We start from the raw sequence: 17,791 nt of genomic DNA, 5'->3' as shown, positions 1-17,791 counted from the left end.
TTACCACTGGGCCACCTCGGAAATCCTACAGTATTCGTATAATTCTTTTATATGGTTCTGCCAAAATGACATCACTTAATGTCGCACCATAACTTTGTTTTTGTAGTAGTGGAGATAGATTTTCTCTGATGTAGCACACCCTCATTAGGAAGATGTACATTGTGGGGAAAACTGCAAATTCACCGGCTGCATAACTTGGGATAAACCAAGATCTATCATCCAACCCACACCTGAAAAAGGGGACAATAATAGCAATAGTAGTAATAAAAATGGTGTGGGGGCACTGTGTTTGCCTCCTCAAGATCCACATGTAGTATGTTTGCTTGTTCTTTCTAGTCCCCCTCAAAGCAGGTGGATAATGGACTAAACCAAATGAATGAAAATAATCCTGTCTCCAGCTACAGTTGTTGGTTCAGATGTGGGCATTTGTCCCAACTCAGGCCAACAAGTAAAGGGAAGGTGTTTGCTTGCTGACTCTGAAAAAGACACATTTTCACTAAGTGAGACCTTCCCAAAACTTTAGATGAAACTGACATCATGGAAAGCATGGCAGACAGATGGAAAGAAACTAGTTACTGGTGATATCGTTTAGCTGCTGAATCAAACTGTCCCTGAAGTCCATCCTGACCTAGACTTGCGTAAAATGAGCTACCTGTTCAAGGTCAACTCAATCCACTTAGAGTTGGATTTTCTGTTACTTGCAACCAAATATAACTGGTATACCTATAAAGACAATAATAGTTCATCACAAACTCACAGAGTAATTGGGAGGGTAGAGGTTAATCACAGATGCAAAACTGCTGCATCGGTTTTACCATGCAAATATTTGTTGCTGACAGTTGCTGTGTTACAATTTCTTCCCTTAAGACACAGAACATGGAGAGAATCTTAAAGGTGTAGCAGTCTTGTTGGGGAGTTATCTTGGGCATTAAAATTTTTTCTCAACAGAGATTCCAGAAAGCTTGAAACATTAAAATACAAACTGAACGGGATAAAAAGTGCAGCAGATACTGCCTATGACAAATTTCTAGAAGGAAATGATTTATATAAAACCTGGTGCATAGCACAAAGTAAGTGCTAAATAACTTTTATCAATTTTAATTTTTAAAAATAAATTAATCACACAAGGTACATCGAAGTTACCAAAGTTAGTATCGAGTCAGTCTCTCTTCTTCCCCGGGACCCCTCAATCATCCGATATACCTTCCTTTGCGTTTCTTTTGTGTCTTTCCAGAGCTACTCTATAGGTGCCAGTAATATCCCATACACACTGCTGTGCTCCATTTTATTTTTTAGATCCCATCATGTAACCTGGAGGTGTCTCCGTTATCAGCGTCTATAGGGCTGTCCATTTCTTTTTAAACACTGCAAAGAATTTCAAACATTGCCTAAACGCAGTTTCTTTCCATGAATGTGACTTTAGAGCGTTTCCTACCGTTTGCGGATGTCACACAGTGATGTCATGATTATCCTTCTAGGGAGACATTTCACAGAATTGAGAGCGCATCTGCAGGATGCATTCTGAGCCGTGGAACTGCTGATTCAAAGGGCTCGTGTACAGTAACTTTGTTTTCATTTCTGAATTCACGAATGCTAAATTCGATGTTCTGGGGCAGCCCGTGGGGCACCTCAGCAGCTCTCTGGGCCGTGGGTAGACACTGGGGTGGTGACTGAGGAACCCCCAGCTCGCGCTGAGCTGAGCCGGGTCCCCCTTGCGCGCTCTGGGCCCGGCCCGCCACCCCGCCCGCGGTCCGGAGGAGCGGCACGTGCGAGTCCACGTGAGGCGGCCGGGGCGCGCAGAGCGCAAGTGCGCCTGCGCGGGCGGCGGGAAAAGTAGGTCAGACTCCCGCGTCACGTGACCCGTTCCCCTCAGCGCCCCCGGCGCCTCCAGCCCGGGCGCAGCCGGCAGGCGCTCCGCAGCCAACGTGAGCGGCTGGCGCGGCCCGCGAGCGCCGGGCGCCCGCGAGGATTCGCCGGTTCTCGTCCCTCCCGGGCTCTCCGCTCCTAAGTCGGGCGGGCAAAAGGAGCGCCGCTCGGCACCTCCCATCGCGGAGTAGGAGCGAACCGCAGAGGGCGGCGGCCTCCCCTCGCTGACTGGCGCGCGGCTCGTCGAGGCGCCGCCGCCTGCAGGGAGAGGGCGCGTGGCCGCCCTACGTCAGCCAGCCTCCACGGAGCCTTCGCGGTCCGTGTGTATCAGACGCTCAGGGAAACGAGCTGTGTCCAGGGAAGTCTTCCCAGCCTAGGGACCGAATCCAGGTCTCCCGCACTGCGGGCAGATTCTTCACCGCCTGAGCCACCAGGGAAGCCTGAGGAAACGGGAGAGGGTGACTGGCTCCCGGACATTTGCAGGAATGCTCCTCAGGCCCAGTTTCTAATCTGCCCCCCGACCCCTGAGATACCTCACTGCGAGGATTTTAGGCACATTTCTCACCTTCCACAGGAGACTTCAGAGGTGATGGGTGCCCATGGGGCTGGGTGTGTGTGAGGCAGCTCTGAATCAACCGAAGCCTGGATTTTGTGTATTAGAAAAAACTATTTCTTGTCTCCACCCTTTCTGATTTTAAACTTTTTGCACAAAGACAGGCTCCTCCTAAGTGGGTTGCAGACCAGTGGAAGAGACCAACAAAGTCAATGGGCCACACCGCAGTGGGCTGTAAATCCTTCGATAGAGGTGTGCCAAGGTGTTACATAAGCACAAAGGAGGAGGGGCACCCAAGCGCAGGAGTGGGTACCCTGAGTCTTGACGGCTAAGTGGGAGTTAGCTGGCAGAAAAGTAAGGCAGAGAGGGTGGCTAAGTGTTCCAAACAAAAGGAGCTACTAATAGTTACATAATGTTTCCCTCACAGAATTCTTCACTATAATTGTTTTAGCCATGCATGTAGTTGGAATGTATGTAGTTTCCATTTATGTTATTCTAAACCAGTCTTTAATGAACATCATTATGCACAATGCTTTCCCCATTTCACTTTTAAATAAATCCCAGGAAAAGGATGGCTACACAGAAGTCACAAATATTTTGTAACTTTTGTAAAGCACTGTCAAAGTGTTTTCCAAAAAGAGTTATTTTAAATTTGTATGAAGGTAGCATTTAAATATTTAGCATTGAGGCAGTAAGTCACCCTTTTAAGTATTTCAAATCAACATAGTCTGATGAGATTAATGTTTTATTTACCAAAATGCCATAAATCGTAATATATGCATTTCTAGTTTTCATGACCCATGATGAAATTCTGATTGAATTCAAGTCTGAAAAATGGAAAATATCAGATCAGTGCATTTCATCCTTATAGGGAACCAGGTAGCATGTGTACGTGTGTGTGTGTGTTTGTGTGTGTGTGTGTGTCTGTCTGTGTTGGGAGTGGGGGTTGAGGGTTGAGGGACAGAGAATAGGAGTGAGAGAAACTAAAGCAGTACTAAAGTCCAATACTTGTCTCTGGTTACTTTCTTGCTGTGAATCAAGAGGGACAGAGAAGTTAGCTCCACACAAGTCAGAACAAGCCAGGAAAATTCCACACCTTGCAGCAAATGTCAGAACAGCAGCAGAATCAAAGGGGTCCAGAGTTTGACCCAAAAGACCACTATAACTTAGAGGAAGCCTGGTCACGTGTTGGGAAGGAAATTCCAGAAACCTTCATGTTTCCCGGCTAAGTCTCTGTTGGCATCTGTACCTACAAGAAGAAAACAGTACTGTGACACTCAAAAGGATATTTAGGGGAAAACGTAATTTAGGTAATAGGGACTATGAAAGCAGAACATACCTTCCTTTTTGCCTGTATTAAGCTAGATAGTTAAGGAGAGTAGAAGCATGGTACAGTTTTGATTTTGCAGACACAAAACTATAGTTCACATCGTATTTTTCCCTAATATCTATGCTGCATATTGGGTAATGACCATATACTTTGGGGGAAGGGACTTACCTCCCAGCAGCCTCTGGGGCTGGCCTTGATTGAGTTAACGAATCAGAGTAGTCCCATTGCTGTTTCTATGAAAATTAAAAGAGTTAATTCAGCAAAAGCACTTAGAAGGGTGACTGCCACATGTTAAGTGCTCAGTGGACATTTGTTGTTGATACTGTTGTTATGGTTAGTGTAACAATGACTCTTAAATCAGAGAAAGCCTGAACTTGTTCCAGTGGTTACTTGATGAACTTCTTTCTCCTAGGATGGAGATAAAGAAGATGTGTAACTACTGGTACCATCTTTCCACCTTGAGGGGAGCCAAGCCAAGCCAACCCTCCACCTGATAGAAAAGGTGGGGCAGAGGAGGCCACACCCTGATCAAATTGCACTTGAAGCCTGCACTACCTCGTGATACTTCAGTTGTTTGAGACAAACACATCCCATTTGTTACTTTGGTCATTGAAGTTGTTGTTTGGTTGCTAAGTCATGTCCCATTCTTTGCTACCCCATGGACTGCAGCACTTCAGCCTCCTCTGTCCTCCACTATCTCTTTGAGTTTGCTCAAATTCATGTCCATTGAGTTGGTGATGCTATCTAACCATCTTATCCTCTGCCACCCCGCTTCTCCTTTGCCTTCCATCTTTCCCAGCATCAGGGTCTTTTCCAATGAGTGTGCCCTTTGCATCAGCCAAAGTATTGGAGCCAAAGTATTGGAGCTTCAGCAGCAGTTCTTCCAGTGAATATTCAGGGCTGATTTCCTTCATGATTGACTGGTTTGATCTCCTTGCAGTTCAAGGGACTTTCAAGAGTATTCTCTAGCACCACGATTCGAAAGCATCAATTCTTCAGTGCTCAGTCTTCTTTATTGTCCAAATTCTTATACATGACTGTTGGAAAAACCATAGCTTTGACTATGTGATGTCTCTGCTTTTTAATATACTGTCTAGGTTGGTCATAGCTTTCCTTCCAAGGAGCAAGCATCTATTAATTTCATGGCTACAGTCACCATCCACAGTGATTTTGGAGCCCAGGAAAATAAAATCTGTCACTGCTTCCACTTTCCCCCTTCTATTTACCATGAAGTGATGTGGACCAGATGCCATGATCCCAGTTTTTATTTTTTTTAATGTTGCATATAAGCCAGCTTTTTCAATCTCTTCTTTCACCGTCATCAAGAGGCTCTTTGGTTCCTCTTCACTTTCTGCCATTAGCAAGGTATCCTCTTGAACGTCTGGAAGTTCTCGGTTCACGTATTATTGAAGTCTCGCTCGGAGGATTTTGAGCATGACTTTGCTAGCTTGTGAAATGGGTGCAATTGTGCAGAAGTTTGAACATTCTTTGGCATTGCCTTTTTTTGGGGTTGGAATGAAAACTGACCTTTTCTAGTCCTGCAGCCACTGCTGAGTTTTCCAAATTTGCTGACAAATTGAGTGCAGTGCTTTAATAACATCACCTTTTAGGATTTGAAACAATTCAGCTGGAATTCAGACACTTCCACTAGCTTTATTCATAGTAATGCTTCCTAAGGCCCACTTGACTTCACACTCCAGGATGTCTGGCTCTAGGTGGGTGACCATACCATCGTAGTTATCTGGGTCATTAAGACCTTTCTTGTACAGTTCTGTGTATTCTTGCAACCTCTTCTTAAACTCTTCTGCTTCTGTTAGGTCCTTACCATTTCTGTCCTTTCTTATGCCCATCTTTGCATCAAAGGTTCCCCTGATATCTCCAATTTTCTTGAAGAGATTTCTAGTCTTTCCCATTCTACTGTTTTTCTCTATTTCTTCACATTGTTCATTTAAGAAGGTTTTCTTACCTCTCCTTGCTATTCTCTGAAACTCTGAATTCAGTTGGATATATCTTTCTCTTTCTCCCTTGCCTTTCATTTCTCTTCTTTTCTCAGCTATTTGTAAGGCCTACTCAGACAACCACTTTGCCTTCTTGCATTTCTTTTTCTTTGCGATGGTTTTGGTCACTGCCTCCTGTACAATATTATGAACCTCTGTTCATAGATCTTCAGGGATTCTGTCTACCAAACCTAGTTCCTTGAATCTGTTTGTCACCTCCACTGTATAATCATAAGGGATTTTATTTAGGTTATTCCTGAATGGTCTAGTGCCTTTCTCTACTGTCTTCAATGTAAGCCTGAAGTTTGCAATAAGGAACTCATGACCTGAGCCACAGTCAGGTCCAGGTCTTCTTTTTACTGACTGTATAGAGCTTCTCCATCTTTGACTGCAAAGAACATAATCAATCTAATTTCAGTATTGACCATTGGAGTTAGGTTATCTGTTATTTGCCAACAACAACAGGTAACAAAAGTGCATGTCTTAAGAATGAGATGATACTCCCATATTTGAACATCTGCCCATGTTTATTTCATTATACGATTCTTTTACTTTTCCTCCTAGAGCGAGGAAAAGGGGGAGGGAAGAAGAATTGTCCGTAGTGGAAGCCGGGATCTCAGGGAAATATTTTGTTGTTGCTTCTCAGTGTACCATCCCAGGAAGGCAGGTTCCAGCCCAAGGGTTCTTAACCAAGGATGCACATCAGAATCACCTGTGACAGTTTTTACACACATGCCCATGACTCTGCTCCTCAATATTTTGAATCAGTGATTCTGGAGAAGGGCATGGATCTGTGGAAAAAACTACAGGTATAATGCATCACACCACTAGCTCTGAACTGATGTTTGATCCAAACATTTCCTCCGAAACCATTCCTGGGTCCTTTTGGCCAATGATGCTAAAACACCTGGAAGCCTATGGACATAATCCAGAAAAACTGCACACATATATCTTATCTGCAGTTAAGAAGGACAATTCTTTTTTTCCAAAGTTACATATTAAGTATTTTAGTTGGTTGAGTGGGGAGAAAACATCCAAGTAGCTTAAATTTTTACTTATTTTGCCATTCTAATTGCAATTAGCATTTCTGAAGCTAGAAATAATGTTTTGTTACAGTGCTGATGTACTCCAAACAACAACAAAACTTTGCATGGCATTTGCAGTAGATGCAGAGCAGTATTTGGTATCAGTGTTCTTTGTTAAATCACAGGTATATTTTGGAATTACAGCACTAAAATAACAACAGGCTTGATTCCATCAACTCTCTTGGAGGGTTTGTGTAAGGAAATTGTATTTGCCTGCTGAACTGTAGATTAAACAGGTTCTTCCACTGCTTCAGCCTTGCATCTCTGTGGCTGCATAAGGAATTTGTTCTCACTGGACTTCAGTAAAGAGCACCCAAAGAGAAAAAAAGGGAAAACTTTACCCAACACATTGAAAAGCAGACAATTTCCTGCTTTCCCCAAAGTCCACCTTTTGGTGCAGTGGAATAAGCAGATATTTTGAAGTCAAACAAAACTGTTTCGAACCCCAGCTCCTTCCAGCCACAACTAGTTTACATGTGTAACTACTTGTTACTTCACCTTCTGAGCTACAGTGATTTGACTCTGTGCATGGCAAGTCACACTCATGTGGCAGGGCGGATGGCTGTGAGTATCAGAGTAAAGATGATGTATGTAAAGTGCTTGGCGTGTGATGGGTACCCTCAACTGAGTCCTGGCATCATTATTATTATTTTCTTAGAAAGAAAAAAAATATGCAAATAAGCAAGGATTTACTTTTTCTTCAAAGTTCCCTCTTAATGAGAGGAATTCAAAGGAATGAAAATAAATTTGGAAATCTCCAACTTGCCTCTTGGTAACCACAGATGCTAACTCTACCATGGCTGCTTCTTTATAGACGTGTACAAGTACGAAGTTATATAAGCACAAAATGTGTACGTGTACTAAGGTATATGAGACATTCTCAAGGGAGCGAAAAGGAGCCCTTAAACTTCCTTTGATCTGCACATTAGCTGTGAATTGGTAGTTCCACTTGAAATAGAGTGAGAGCTCAAACTCCATGGAGTTGAGGCACAGTCTTTTTCAATATGGGGAAAGTTGATTCAAATAGAATATGTAGTATTTACAAGATCTCAGATTCTTATAGAACCTAAGATTAGTAAGTACAAAGCAGGTGGCTGTAAACTATACTTCAGTTGTTAAGAGGAAAAGGAAGAAGAAAATTGAGCCCTTAAAAATATTAACCTGTTTTTAAAAAAAAAAAAAAATTAACCTCTTAAAGTTCTGAACTAGTTTGGGTCAAATTTTTGTATCAGCCTGAGTTTCCAGCGAAGTGGAAGCAGAAAGGAAGGAAGGGTTGTGATATTAACATCAGACATTCAAAACCAAGGGGAAGTATAACTACCCCAAAGTATGCTTGTGTGCATGCTCAGTCGCTTCAGTGGTGTCTGGCTCTTCACCACCCTATGGACAGCAGCCTGCTAGGCTCCTCTGTCCATGGGATTCTCCAGGCAAAAATGCTGGAGAAGGTTGTCATGCCCTTCTCTAGGGGATCTTCCTGACCCAGGATCGAACACGGGTCTCCTGCATTGCATGCAAGATTCTTTACCATCTGAGCCACCAGGGAAGCTCCATCCCAAAGTATAACTGTCACAAATGTTTTCATACGAAATAACATAACACAAAAAAGGTAAAACATGACTAATGTTGTTGAAATAAACATCAATAGTTTACCCTGTGTATAGAGAATACACATTTTTTTAAGCATTGAAACGTTTATAAAAGTAACTACAAACACTTGACAAATTATCAGACATAGACATAGTATTAGCATTGGTCAACACTAAAGGAATTTGGAGTGACATTTAGGCTTTCTGTGTTCTTTCATATTATTTGAATACTTTAAATCAACATTTTTATAAAAAAAATAAAGATTATTTTAATTTAAAAATAATGTCTAATAATTACTGGCTGCTCACTGTTTTGCAGGTATAGGTGTAGCATGTGTCCTGATACTTCATTTCATCCTCACAGGAACACCTGAAGTAATATGGCAAACACTGATGGCATCAACCTTCCCCTATGTATTTTTTCTCTACTTTATCCATAATAATAGAAGTTTTAGGTAGACATGTACCACACAGCTAAAGACAAGTTTTCTCAGCCTCCCTGGCTTCTAGGTGGGCAACTGATTGGATGTGAGAAGATACGAGTACGACCTCTGTCCTGCCTCGTTCTTTTGACCTTTCCTGCTGGTAGAATACAGACACTGGACATGGTGGGAAGCCATATTCAACCAAGACTAAGAGGGCCTCCTGCAGGGCAGAGAGAGTAACAAGAGAGAGAAAAACCTGGGTTCCTGATGCCAGGGAGCTCCAGACCAGCCTTGAACTGTTTGCATTCAGGCTGCTATAAGAGGGAGAAATAAACCTCTGTCTGTATTTCTGGCTGTGCTGGGTCTTTGTTGCTGTGCATGGGATTTCTCTAGTTGCAGCAAGCAGGGGCTGCTCTTAATTGTGGTCCATGGGCTTCTCATTGTGGGGGCTTCTTGTGTTGCAGAGTATAGGCTATAGAGCACACAGGCTTCAGCAGTGGTGGCTCCCAGGCTCCAGAGCACAGTCTCAGTGATTGCGCACAGGCTTAGCTGCTCTGAGGCATGTGGGATCTTCCCGGACCAGGGATCAAGCCTGTGCTCCCTTCATTGGCAGGTGAATTCCCAATCACTGGACCACCAGGGGAGTCCATAAACCTCCATCTGATTTAAACCACTGTTAAGTTGGTATCTGTTAAAGATACCAAATCAATATTGTGTTATTATCTTCTATTGTGTAGATTTTCTTTTGAGAATTGTAACTTTTACCTTATGTTTTATAACCACAATTATTTAAAAATTCATTTTATGCTTCATATTTTCAGTGTTTACCAATAATCCTTCTGTGCCTCAACACCATCCCTTTTGTAAGTATCTTACTCTTAATTATGCCCAGTGGCCCTCGTGGTATCTTTTCACTACAAAAGAAAGATATGAGTGACATATTCCCAGAGGTCTTCATATTTGAATGGCAATTTTTAAAAATTGAAATATAGTTGATTTACAATATGGTGTTAATTTCAGATATACAGCATAGTGATTTAATATTTTTTTCAGATTATACTTCATTACAGGTTATTAGAAGATAATGGATATAATTCTCTGTGCTACACAGTATATCCTTGTTGCTGATATATTTAATGTATAGTAGTGAATCCCATGCTGCTAATTTATCCCTCCCCCTTCCCCTTTCTCCTTTGGTAACCATAAGTTTGTATTTTATGTCTGTGAGTCTGTTTATGTACATAAATTTGTTTTATTTTTTAGATTCCACATATAAGTGATATTATATAGTATTTGTCTTTCTCTGACTTATTTTACTAAGCATAATAGTCTCTAGGTCCATCCACATTGCTGCAAATGGTAGTATTTCATTCTCATTTATGGCTGAGTAATATTCACATATATATACACATATCACATCTTCTTAATCTAATAGTCTGTTGATGGGAACTTGGGTTGCCTCCAACTTGGGTTGTCTTGCCTATTGTAAATAGTGCTTCAATGAACATTGAGGTGTCTGTATCTTTTCAAATTACTGTTCTCATTTTTTTTTCTGAATATAATAACATGGAGTGGAATTTCTGGATCACATGGTAGTTCTGTACTTAGTTGTTTAAGCTCTGAACTGTTTTTCATAGTGGTTGCACCAGTTTACATTCCCACCAAGAGTGTACAAGTGTTCCCTTTACACCTCTCCAACATATTGTTTATAGACTTTTTTATGATAGCCATTCTGACTGGTGAGGTGATTCCTCACTGCAGTTTTGATTTACATTTCTCTAATAATTAGTGGTGTTGAGCATCTTTTCATGTTCCTGTTAGCCATCTGTATGTCTTCTTTGGGCAAATGTCTGATCAAGTCTCCTGCCCATTCCTCACCCCCTTTTTTAATTGAATTGTTTGTTTTTTTGCTATTGAGTTGTATGAACTGTTTGTATATTTGGGTATTAACCCCTTGTCAGTCACATAATTTCCAATTATTTTCTCCCATTCTGTAAACTATCTTTCTGCTTTGTTGATGGTTTCCTTTGCTGTGCAAAGGCTTTTAATTTTAATTAAACCCCACTTGTTTAGTTTTGCTTTTGCTTCTTTTGCCTTGGGAGACTAATCCAAGAGAACATATCCACAATTTATGTATAAAAATGTTTTGTCTATGTTCTCTTCCAGAATTTTATGGTTTCATGTCTTCCATTTAGGTCTTTAAGCTATTTTGAGTTTATTTATTTATTGTGGTACAAGGGAATGTTCTAATCTCATGCTTTGACATGGAGTTGTCTAGCTTTCCCAGCACTTGTTTTTTTTTCTCTATCATATATTTTTGCCTCCTTTGTTGTAGATTAATTGACCATTGGTGGGTGGGTTTATTTCTAGGCTCTCTATTTTGTTCTATCGTTTTGTCATGTCTATTTTCTTCTGCCAGTATGACACTCTTTTGACTATTGTAGCTTTGTGGTATAGTCTGAACTCTGGGAAGATTATACCTCTAGCTTTGTTCTTTTCTCTCAGGATTGCTGTGGCAATTCAGGGTCTTTTGTGGTTCCATATAAATTTTAGGATTATTTGTTTTAGTTCTGTGAAAAATGTCCTGGGTATTTTGATAGGGATTGCATTAAATCTGTAGACTGCTTTGGGTAGTATAGCCATTCTAATAATATTGATTCTTGTAATCCAAGAACCTGAGATACTGTTCCATTTCTTTGAATCATCTTCAGTTTCCTTCATCAGTTTTTTATAGTTTTCAACATATAAGTCTTTTACTTCCTTGGTTAAATTTGTTCCTCAGTATTTTAAGTTTTCTGATGCAATTTTAAATGGGATTTTTTTTTTTTTTTTACTTTCTCTTTCTATTTCATTATTAGAGTGCAGAAAAGTGTAACAGATTTTTGTATTTACTTTGTATCCTATAACCTTGCTGAATTCTGTTATTAGTTCTAATAGTTTTGGGGTGGAGAATGACAATTTGTTTATTTTAGAATCCTTTCTTTTTGGCTGTATTATCTGGCATGTGGGATCTTAGTTCCATGACTGTGTCCCCTGCATTGGGAGCACAGAGTCTTAACCACTGGCTGCCAGGGAAGTCCTGTGTTTTAGAATTCTTGAGTCATTTTCCTTCCCTCTTAAGTCTCTTGGGATTGCTTTTTGTTGTTGTTATTTTTGTTACCTTCTGGGCTGAAGGTTGCTTTGAGATCAGCTTGATCATTTCTTCTTTTGGAATAACCTGACTTCTGCTGGGGCACTTTGGGATTGTAAACTTAAGACTAACAACTTGACAAAGATTATGTGATAGCAGTAGTCAATAGTAATCATTTTAAAAAATACTATAGACCCTCTATTGTGTAGTTCTTTGGTTTCCATCTTTCCATTTTCTTACTATATTAACTTTTCTTTTTATTCTTTTATCTTCAGTATGCCAACTGTCTAAACTCATTCATCCATTCAACAAATATTAAGTAAATTCTGGCCACCATTCTTAATATTACTATGTGCCAGGCATTGTTCTATATGCCAACAGTAGAGTAATGAACAAGACAGACAAAGTTTCCACTCCATGGAGCATACCTTTTTGTGGAAGGAAGCAGAAAATAATTAAACAGAAAACTAAGCAAGATCCTTTCAGATGGAGATACGTTTTGGGAAAAAAAAACCAGGATGATCTAACAGCGTGACTGCCAGGAAGTAGTGGATTAAGGACTTCAGTGTTTGAGCTGAACCCTGAATGACCTGAAGAAGCCATCCATCCATGATCCACATTTCTGCTTTCTTTGTATCGCGAAAGCCCAGTAGAGGGTTTCTGGAAGTGGATTCCAAAATATATCTCAAATCAGATCACTTCTCACCACCTCAGCTTCTACTACTCTAGACCAAGCCATCTCTATTTCTCCATTGGTCTCTCTGCTTCCACTCTCATGCATACTCTCTTGAAGCTGCTTTCCTTTACCATCCATGTAACTTCTGAAGAATCAGTCATATTGGGTCACAACCTTGCACAAATCCCTACAGTGACTTTCTATGACAGAGTTATTTTCAACCAGGAAGCATTTATTTCTTCTCCTTTTGCTAATAGAATTACCTAATTTTTAGCTAGGAGGCTTCCCTGGTGGCTCAGTGGTAAAGAATCCACCTGCGAATGCAGGAGACACGAGTTCAGTCCCTGGATTGGGAAGATCCCCTGAAGAAGGAAGTGGCAATGCACTCCAGTATTCTTGCCTGGGAAATTCCATGGACAGAGGAGTCTGGTGGAGCTTCAATCCATGGGTTTGCAAAAGAGTTGGACACAACTTAGTGACTAGACAACAATTTTAGCTAGGCACATTTCCCAGCTTCCTTTGCAGCCAGTTTTGGTTATGTGACCAAATTCTGGTCAACAGGATGTGAACAGAATTGATATGAACAATTCTAGATTGTGCCCTTAAGAAGAAAAGAGCTGTCGGGACTTCCCTGGTGGTCCAGTGGTTAAGAATCCACCTGCCAATGAAGATCCCATATGCTGCGGGGCGACTAAGCCTGTATGGCACAACTTCTGAGCTTGGGTCCTAGATCTCGTGAGCCTCAAATACTGAGGCCTGTGGGCCCTAGAGTCTATGCCCGCTCATCAACTGGAGAAGGCACTGCAATGAGCAGCCCTTGAAACATAACTCGAGAGTAGCCCTTGCTCACCAAAACCAGAGAAAGCCCACACAGTGACGAAGACGCAGTGCAGCCAAAGATAAAGGAATAAATATTTTAAAAGCAGATGAAAATAGCTGTCCTTTCCTTCTCCTTTCCCCTGGTTCCCATGGGGACCATGTGGTGGTGACCTGCCTTCCACTGTAGTTGGTGGCAAACTATGGGAGATGGTAGGAGAATGAGAGCAAAGGTGGTTCCTGACACTGTGGAGGCCCTGGGGTTGCGTACTTTCAGACTGATGAGAGCGAGAGAAATAAACTTCTGTGTTACTAAAACCATTACTACCTAGGGCTGTGAGCAGAAATGATGTGTGGTACTTCTGGGTCATGTCTCAAAAGAATAGATCACCTTGCCTTTCCCTGACTTTGCTGTCTAGGGTACAAACACAATGACAGCAGAGAGAGAAGCCATCTGAGGTTCAGAAGTGGAAGCAGTGTCCTGAGGATGGTACAGTCTGACACTAGGCTGGTATGTGAGAGAGAAATACCTTCTAACCTGTTGGAACCTCTGTACTGTTGGGGCCTCTTTGGTACAGCATCTTAGATCCTAACTAGCTGATACATTTCCTTTTACACTTAAATCGGAAGTCCTAAATAAGAAGACAGTATGTCCACCTCATAGGGAGGCCAACACCTAGCACAGTGTTTGGAACAAAGGATGTACTAAAAATAGCAGACCCCTGTCCCTCCCCCCACTTAACTCAGCACATAATTTTGATGCCTGAAAACCCTAAGGTCAATGTGACTATGTTTTAATGGGAAACTAAATACTGGTAATTAGAAAATGTTGTTCGTAAGAGGATCACATCACTGCATATGTTGGCCAGGAAATGTCTTGCTATAATTTTGACATTAAAAAGTTTCCAATTCTTTGGGAAAATAAGGCATTGTTGATTGCATGCCTTATAACTGTCACAGATAGCTCTTTATCCAATCTAAGCCTTAGTTTTCTCACACTTCTTAGAGCGCCTGCAGGAATGAATTCATCAGACATTCAGTGGCAGAAGCTTGATGTGTTAGCCCCGTGTGGTGGTACTGGTTCTTTTCTTGCACAGTTAAAGCCTGTGAATGTCAGCCCACCGCCAGGGCATTAATTAAATTGGGCAACAGTCAGAACTCTGACTAGAAAATCCGTGGAATAGTGGAGAGAGGCCTCATCTTGCTCAGCCTCCTCCAGCGGCTGCTAGTACAGGGAGAAAAAGGCAGCCAACGGGATTTCTACCAAACACCAAGGATATTGGTGCTTTACACACATTGTTTCCTTCATTCCTCACAAGGCCCCCTTAAAATCATTATTATGATCCCCATTTTATTTTTTAATTTTTTAAAAAATTATTTTCTATTTTTGGCTGCACTGGGTCTTTGCTGCTGCTGGTGAGTTCTCCCTAGTTGTGGTGAGTGGGGGCTACTCTTTGTTAACAGCGGTGCATGAACTTCTCATTGCAGTGACTTCTCTTTTGCAAAGCACAGGCTCTGGGTGACTGGGCTTCAGTAGTTGCAGCACGTGGGCTCAATAGTTGCGGTGCTCAGACTTATTGCTCTGTGGCATGTGGAATCCTCCTGGACCAGGGATCAAACCCATGTCCCCCGCATTGGCAGGCAGCTTCCCATCCACTGTGCCACCAGGGAAGTCTGATCCCTGTTTTTCCAATGAGAAAACCAAGGCTTAGGATACTTGGCTGTTTGTTCACAAATGCTGAACAAGGAAGTTGTAAAGCCAGATTCTCTTGTGTTTGTTAAAAACTCATGCTCCCTCTACCTGAAGACCCTGCCCCCATCCCAAGCTTCTGACAATGTGATGAGAGATGTCAGGGAAAGGCGTTCTCAGGCCTGGGGCACTCTGAGCTCAGTGTCCTCATCTGAAAACAGGGGCGCTGGGATGAAGCTAGATGAACTCAGCTCTTGTGGGAAGAAACCTGTGAAACCTGCAACTGGTGTAGGAATGAAAAAGTGCTTTCCAATCTGCATGTTGGACCAAGGTCTACAATCCTGTTCCTTGCAGCCACACACACCCTTGGGCCACAGCTTCCCCACAAGCCCCAAGAAAGTCAAGGATCTATGGCTTTGTTTACTAAATGTATACTGAGCACCTTCTAGGAGCCTGACCTTGTGCCCGGGTGACGCTGGTCAACAAGACGTGTGTGATTCCTGGCCTCACAGAGCTTATACTTTAGCAGGGGGCGAAAGCCAGAAACAAATAAACAAACAGTTACACATTTTTAAAAGGTGTTTACAAAGAAGCAAATAAGGCTTTGAGAAAAAAAAAGGGTAACTTGTCTTTAGAGAGAGTGGGGGTGAGGGGCAGACCTGGAAGGTCAGGTTTTGACTGACTGGTCCAGGCTGAGCTCCAGGCAGAGGGAGCAGCATGTGTAAAGGCCGAAAGCTGGAAAGAACGAACTGGATTCAAGGACCTGAGGCTTGAATAAGTGAAGCTAGAAATAGAACCAGGCTCCAGAATCTGCAAGGCAGAGACTGAGCGCTCCGGTAAGGAGCTTAGATTTTAGCTGAAGTGAAACAGAAAAGCCAGAGAAGGATTTTAAACAGGGAAGAAAAGTGATCCAATACCCTTACCTTTTAAAATCCTCATGCCTTTGGGGGATAAATTTATTGAAGTATAACTTAAGTTCACAAAAGTCCACATATTGTAAGTGTTCAGCTCAATACATTTTAACAATGTGAAGATCTTTATTTAAACAGAACCCAGATCAAGAAACAGAACATTACTGCAAGTCCAGAACCTTCCCAATGTCCCACTCCATTCATGTATCCACCCCTGACTCATGCTAAAGATGTCTCCTGGCAGCTTGTGAGCGATTAGGATCAAATTTTCAGGAGTCTATGAACTGGTTGTTAAACACAGCAACTATCAAAAATTTATATAAATTTCTAATTAGATACATTGTATTAAAAGGTTAGAAGTTTTAGAAATTAATGTATAGTAGCAGAAAGCAGATCAGTGCGACCTGGAGATGGAGGGGCAGGGAGGGAAGGAGGAAAGGGTCACACAAGGGCACCAGGAAATTTGGAGATTGGTAGGTGTATTTGTTATCTTGATTGTGGTGACAGTTTTGTGAGTATATACCGAAATCAAAACCTGGTGTGTACTGAAAATCATGTGTAGTTTACTGTATGTCAATTATACTTCAACAGAACTGTCAAAAAGAAAGGTGCCTGGAATGTAGCTTGCTAAATATTTGTTGAGAAGCTGGATAAATTCAGACAGACTAGGAGGGTTCAAGAATGACACTAATGGAGAAAGTAGCATCTACATATATACACTACCATGTGTAAAATAGATAGCTGGTATCAAGATTGCTGGGAGACATATCAATAACCTCAGATATGCAGATGACACCACCCATAGGGCAGAAAGTGAAGAAGAACTAAAGAGCCTCTTGATGAAAGTGAAAGAGGAGAGTGAAAAAGTTGGCTTAAAGCTCAACATTCAGAAAACTAAGATCATGGCATCGAGTCCCATCACTTCATGGCAAATAGATGGAGAAACAGTGGAAACAGTGAGAGACTTTGTTTTTTGGGGCTCCAAAATCACTGTAGATGGTGACTGCAGTCATGAAATTAAAAGACACTCCTTGGAAGGAAAGTTATGACCAACCTAGACAGCATATTAAAAAGCAGAGACATTACTTAGCCAACAAAGGTCTGTCTAGTCAAGGCTATGGTGGTTTTTCCAGTAGTCATGTATGGATGTGAGAGTTGGGCTATAAAGAAAGCTGAGAGCTGAAGAATTGATGCTTTTGAACTGTGGTGTTGGAGAAGACTCTTGAGAGTCCCTTGGACTGCAAGGAGATCCAACCAGTCCATCCTAAAGGAGATCAGTCCTGAGTGTTCACTGGAAGGTATGATGTTGAGGCTGAAATTCCAATACTTTGGCCACCTGATGCGAAGAGCTGACTCATTGGAAAAGACCCTGATGCTGGGAAAGATTGAAGGCAGGAGGAGAAGGGGACGACAGAGGATGAGATGGTTGGATGACATCACCGACTCAATGGTCATGAATTTGGGTAAACTCCAGGAGTTGGTGATGGACAAGGAGGCCTGGCGTGCTGAGGTCCATAGGGTCACAAAGAGTCTGACACGACTGAGCAACTGAACTGAACTGAACCTAGCTGAACTGAGCTGGTGTTGTTGTGTAACACAGGGAGCCCAGCCTGGCACTCTGTGATGACCTGGATGGGTGGGAGAGGGGAGGGAGACTCAAGAGGGAGATGATATACGTGTAATTATGGCTGATTCACATTGTTGTATGGCAGAAACCAATACAACA

The sequence above is a fragment of the Giraffa tippelskirchi genome, chromosome 3 (genome assembly GCF_054371585.1).
Source record: "Giraffa tippelskirchi isolate mGirTip1 chromosome 3, T2T-mGirTip1v1.2.pri, whole genome shotgun sequence".
NCBI classification, from domain to species: domain Eukaryota; kingdom Metazoa; phylum Chordata; class Mammalia; order Artiodactyla; family Giraffidae; genus Giraffa; species Giraffa tippelskirchi.
This window is presented reverse-complemented; position numbering follows the sequence as displayed.